The sequence below is a fragment of the Chlorocebus sabaeus genome, chromosome 27 (assembly GCF_047675955.1).
Source record: "Chlorocebus sabaeus isolate Y175 chromosome 27, mChlSab1.0.hap1, whole genome shotgun sequence".
Lineage (NCBI taxonomy): Eukaryota > Metazoa > Chordata > Mammalia > Primates > Cercopithecidae > Chlorocebus > Chlorocebus sabaeus.
The window spans coordinates 23,393,713-23,400,249 of NC_132930.1; the positions used below are offsets into that span (position 1 = coordinate 23,393,713).

Genomic DNA, 6,537 nt, shown 5'->3' on the forward strand with positions numbered 1-6,537 from the left:
ATGTTTTCTTGTAGTAGTTTCACTTTGAAGTCTTAGATTTAAGTCTTTAATTCATTTTCATTTGATTTTTGTATATGGTGAGACATAGGGGTCTAGTTTCATTCTTCTGCTTATGGATGCACAGTTTTCACAAAACCGTTTATTGAAGAAATTGTCTTTTCCTCAATGTATGTTTTTGGCACCTTTGTTTAAAGTGAGTTCACTGTAGGTTTGTGGCTTCGTTTCTGGGTTCTCTATTCTGTTCCATTGGTCTCTGTCTGTTTTTGTGCCAGTACCATGCTGTTTGGGTTAATATAGTTCTGTAGTATAATTTGAAATTAGGTAATGTGATTCTTCCAGTTTTGTTTTTTGTCTCAGAATAGCTTTGTCTATTCTGAGTTGTTTGTGGTTTCATTTAAATTTTGGGATTTTTTTTCTATTTGTGTGAAGAATATCATTGGTATTTTGATAAGGATTGCATTGATTCTGTAGATTGCTTTGGGTGGTATGGACATTTTAACAATATTGATTCTTCCAATCCATTAACATGGAATATCTTTTCATTTTTTGTGTGTCTTCAATTTCTTTCATGAGTGTTTTATTATTTACTTATTTATTATTATCATTTTTACATCACTTGACAGTTTATTGAATGCAAAGTAAGATTTAGCATCTTTGACTTCATTGTAAACAGCCGAAGTGGGAGCCCAGGAGGGGAAGACTGCATGGTTTTCCTTGGCCAGGGAAGTGTGCACCCTGCAGTCCTGTCACGTTGTGGGAAGATCAGCCCATGTTCTGTTGGTTGCCATTGACCCTAGGATGGATGTCCTTCCAGTCATCCCATTCCCAAGCCCTGTAGAGTGTTTATTTTGTCACTCTCTTCCTCCTTTTCTTCTTGATCTTCCTGTTGCTGAGTTGCTTTTCTGAGTTCCTCTGATGTTGCCGTGGCTATTTCCTGATTTGGTAACACTCCATTCCATATTTCCAATGTTGTTCATAACAGTCAGTCACCATCATAGTTGCCAGACTTGAATAACCAGCTCCAAATACTTTGGCTTGGACATGTTCCTGGTGAGAATGAAGGGTTTCACTGGAGGCCTCCCCAGGTGAGATGTGTTAGAAATTGAGGGCTCTCTTGAAGAGTCTCTTTCTCTCAGGATCTTTATTTCCTGGTCAATGCTCTCAATCTCTTCTAAGCTGATACCAAACCAATTCTGAAGGTGAAGAACATAATATTCACAAACACGTCCATCATCTGATTGACCACTTTCCGCAGTAGAGTTCATTGCAGACAACCTATGCTCCAACTCCTTCTTCTGCTTGTATCTCTCTATTTTAGCCTGTCTTTGAGATGCCATAGAAATGAGGCTAGGATAAGCCATGGAGGAATTAGCAGTGTGATTTTCAGCTGAGTTGTTCTCAGTTTGGGGCAGCTCAAACTCTGCCACGTGAGAGTAATGGCACTGAGTAAAGTAGTTTATAAAGTGTTTGGGAGCCCGCTGCAAATGATCTAGACGCTTGCTGGGGTCGACTTGCTTCATGGTGAGGCCACCAACAGGCACTGCAGGTCGGTGGAAGCAATCTCTTATAAATCTTCATTTTGGATGAATGAGTCAAGCTTTGGCAACATTTTGGCAGCCTTCTCAAGGAGGTCCAGGCCCTTGAACACCTTCTCCTGGACTATCCAGGAACTGACAGGTTCAGTAGCCACTTCTACTTCATCCAGAAGCTGTTTGTCAATTTTGAACAGCTGAGGGAGCCACGGCAGCCCTAGCTTGTCTTCAGCAGCCATCTTGGGGAGGGAGCCATGAGTGTGTTATAGATTTTATTATAGAGATCTTTCACTTCTTTGGTTAATTTAATTCCTAGGCATTTACTTTTATTTGTGGTTATTGTAAATAAGATTACTTCTTTATTTCTTTTTCAGATTGTTCAATGTGGGGATGTAGAAATGCTACTTATTTTGGTATGTTGATTTTGTACCCTGTAACTTTACTGAATTTGTTAATTAGTTCTAATAGCTTTTCAGTGGAGTCTTCTGTTTTTCCAAAATATAAGATCATATCATCTGCAAACAAAGATAACTTGATTTCTCCTTTTCCAGTTTGGATGTCTTTTATTTATTTCTCTTACCTGATTGCTCTAGCTAGAACTTCCAATAATATGTTTAATACAGTAATGATAATGGGCCTCCTTGTCGTGTTCCAGATCTTAGGCGAAAGGCTTTCAGTTAGTCTGTTATATATGGTTTTTATTGTGTTGAGGTAGGTTCCTTCTATGCCTTGTTTTTCTGAGGGTTTTTTTTTTTTTTTTTTTAATTATCATGAAGGGATGTTGAATTTTATCATGAAGGGATGTTAAATTCACTGCTCCTCTATTTTTCAGAATAGTTTGAATAGGATTGATATTAGTTCTTCTTGAAATGGTTGGGCAATGAAGCCATCGGGTCCCAGGCTTTGCTTTACTGGGAGACTTTATTATGGCTTTAATCTTGTTACTTGTTATTGGTGTTTTCAGGTTCTGGATTTCTTCATGGATCAATCTTGGTAAGTTGTATATATCTAAGAATTTATTCATTTCCTCTAGATTTTCCAATCTATCAGCATCCAGTTGCTCATAGTAAAAAGCAGAATAATTCGTAATCATCATATCAGCAATGTTTCAAAAATAAATATTCAGAAATTTATTTCTAGAGAAGACAGGAAGATACTTAGAAATACCTTTAAATTAAAAATTAATAATTGGTTTTCTATATAATTAAATCCACTGAACCGAACTTAAAATGTTTCTACTGGCTCATTGTGCTTTTAAGTTGCCTTAAGTTAACTTTCAAGATTAGTAACTGGTGAATTGTTCTAACACAATTAGCTTCACTTAATTACAATAACATTGATATAAAAGTGTAAAAAGTCAAGAAAAACAAAGTGATTTCACTAAGGTGCAAATAAAATTGTGTGTATCGTGTATGCATGTACATTTATATGTAATTGATATACACATTTTAAAATATTCAATTAATACAGGATTCAAAATATATAAAGAGAAAAATACATAAAGTACAAGTCAATGCCCTGTTTTAATCCAATTTCACAGTGAGAATTGCTCACTTGTATCTTTTGAGATTCAGGGAAAAAAGTTTCTCAACACACAGATTTACAGTAGAAACGATTCTGAAAAAAATATTAATCCTAAAACAGTAAGTCCACATTGCCAGTCATAAGTTTTTTCTTCCACCCGAGATCCATAGTAGAAAAGGAAAACAGGCATAACTCCATTCATACTTTATTTAAGCACTTATCCATTGCTAATTTCCTTAGATTTGAGCCTCAGAAAATCTGGAGATAGAGTAAAATTTGCATAAATAGGGTGATAATATTTGCCACTAAGGTACAATAATATTTCTTGGACTCCTTGAAATCAAGGTCAGTTATAATTATTGCACTATTTCTACTATAAGGCTTGCGTCTTTACTCACATTAAAGGGTATATGAGTTCCTTACTGTAAGACTGCACAGTGCAAAGATTATATAAACAAATGTAAATCACCATGAAAATCTAGTTCATTCCACTTTTACCACACACCATTTTACAATTCAAAATATCAATAATCTTCAAAATGTGTGACCCATGGCCTCATTAAGCATAAGAAACCTTGGCACCTTGGCACTCTTATTTTCAGACTCAAAAATCAATGCTGCCCATATTCTTTCATGGCCCCTCTAACATGACTTTCTTCATCTGAATTTACACAAGAGTAAAGGGAGTTTGCTCAAAACTCAGGCAAAGTAACTGAAAAACTTTCAAAGTAATTCCAGGATTTAATGTGCATTGAGAAAACGTTTCTCTATAGAGACAAAAACTAAAAAAACACATTAGAATATGTATGACCGCCACGTTCTCTGGTTCTATCTCACTGCCAAACAGCAGGATACATAGAAGGAAATACAGACACTCTGCATAAACATATGTTAATGCTTGCCAAGAAATTTTCTTTTTAAAATCATTGTACTTTAAGTTCTAGGGTACATGTGCACAATGTGCAGGTTTGTTACATATGTATACATGTGCTGTATTGGTTTGCTGCACCCATTAACTCATCATTTACATTAGGTATTTCTCCTAATGCTATCCCTCTCCCCTCCCCCCACCCCATGACAGGCCCCAGTGTGTGATGTTCCCTACCCTGTGTCAAGTGTTCTTGTTGTTCAATTCCTATCTATGAGTGAGAACATGCAGTGTTTGGTTTTCTGTCCTTGTGATACTTTGCTCAGAATGATGGTTTCTAGCTTCATCTATGTCCCTACACAGGACATGAACTCATCCTTTTTTATGGCTGCATAGTATTCCATGGTGTATATGTGCCACATTTCCTTAATCCAGTCTATCATTGATGGACATTTGGGTTGGTTCCAAGTCTTTGCTATTGTGAATAGTGCCATAATAAACGTATATGTGCATGTGTCTTTATAGCAGCATGATTTATAATCCTTTGGGTATATACCCAGTAATGGGATGGCTGAGTCAAATAGTATTTCTAGTTCTAGATCCTTGAGGAATCACCACACTGTCTTCCACAGTGGTTGAACTAGTTTACACTTCCACCAACGGTGTAAAAGTGTTCTGTTTCTCTACATCCTCTCCAGCACCTGTTGTTTCGACTTTTTAATGATTGTCATTCTAACTGGTGTGAGATGGTATCTCATTGTGGTTTTGATTTGCATTTCTCTGCTAACTAGTGATGATGAGCATTTTTTCATGTGTCTGTTGCTTGCCAACAAATTTTCAAAATGAAATAAGGCATATCCTAGAAAACTTCTTCAAGTAAATATCTCCCTTGTAAAAGACTTTTTGGTATTCAATACCCAATGTTCCAGTACATTTTTTTATATCTTACCAAAATGTTATTTAGCAAATATTTATATAAGAACATTCTGTATTTAAATCTGCAAAATGCAATACAAATATTTTTCACAAAATGATTTTTTAAAAAAAAAACACCTTAACTCATTTATTCTTTTGAGAAATGTCTATTCTAATCATTTTCCCATCTTTTGATTGGATTATTAGATTTTTCCTATAGAGTTGTTTGAGCTCCCTATATATTCTGGTTATTAATCCCTTGTCAGATGGGTATTGAGCTACCATATGATCCAGCACTCCCACTGCTGGGTATATACCCAAAAGAAAGGAAGTCAGTATATTGAAGAGATAATCTGCTCTCCTATGTTTGTTGCAACATTGTTAACAATAGCTAAGATTTGGAAGCAATCTAAGTGGCCGTCAATAGAAAAGTAGATAAAGAAAATGTGGTACACATACACAATAGAGTGCTATTCAGCCATAAAAAAGAATGAGATCCAGCCACTTGCAACAGCATGGATGAAACTGGAAATCATTATAAGTAAAATAAGCCAGGTACAGAGAAACAAGCATTGCATGTTGTCACTTATTACTGGGATCTAAAAATCAAAACAGTTTAACTCACGGACAGAGAACACAGAAGGATGGCTACCAGGGGCTAGGAAGGATACTGGGGAGTGGTGAAGAGGTAGGGATAATTAATGGGTACAACAAAATAAAAAGAATGAGTAAGACCTACTATCTGATAGCACAACAGAGTGACTATAGTCAATAATAACTATACATTTTAAAATAAATTAAAGAGTGTAATTGGATGTTTGCAAGTCCATGGATAAATTCTTGGAAGAATGGATACCCCATTCTTAACAATGTATTTATTTCACATTTTGATGACTGTATCGAAACATATCATGTACCTCATAATTAGATATACCTATTATGTACCCACAACAATTAAAAAGTAAAAAAGTAAAAAACACTTCAAATTATATTCTAAACACCATTGATCATAAGATACAATTACACCTAGACATTTTGACAAAGATCACTGGGTGCCAAGGATAAGTGCCTCTTGTATATTAGTGAATCTGAGGCACTATTGTTTCATAATCAGTGGAAGGAATTCTCAGCCATAGTGGGCTTGTCCTGACTGTATTTCCGCAGGCTACATTTTTAAAGAGGGCATCAGAGGGAGTCATTATTTCTGTTTTTGATAAAGAGACTAATTGTGAACTTATTTTTTCTTTTTATCAGTACCGGTGACATGCATTTGCTGAGACATAGTGACAGGTGTAAAGTTGACCTCTTTCTTATATAGCCTTTGTTTCTTCCTAGTGTTTTATGGATTCCTAAAAAGCTAAAGAAAGCTAAAGGAATCTGTGAAAAAGGAAGCAAACAGAGTAAAGAGAAAAAAAGAAAGATTAACAAACCATATTCATTGATAACAGAAATAATTTGTGGATTGTTTCTATCATAACTACTATTTATTAAAGTTTTAGTTTATTTAAAAGTAAATTTAAGTAAAATTTAAAACTCTCCCATCACATAGTTCATGCTGTAATGTTATAATGAAAGTATTGCAGATGATCCAATGGATTTGAAGTTTCTATTAGGGATTGGAGAAAACTAATTTAAATTTTAAATAATGATTATAAGTAATTCCCAATTTAAATTTATAATCCACCCTTTAAAATTTAG

The 6,537-nt window shown here is 35.0% G+C and overlaps 1 pseudogene; it reads right to left on the minus strand.

Annotated features, from left to right (window-relative positions):
• Positions 1-762: 762 nt before the first annotated feature.
• On the minus strand, positions 763-1,771 carry LOC119627651 (immunoglobulin-binding protein 1 pseudogene; annotated as a pseudogene).
• Between the last annotated feature and the right edge of the window lie 4,766 nt (positions 1,772-6,537).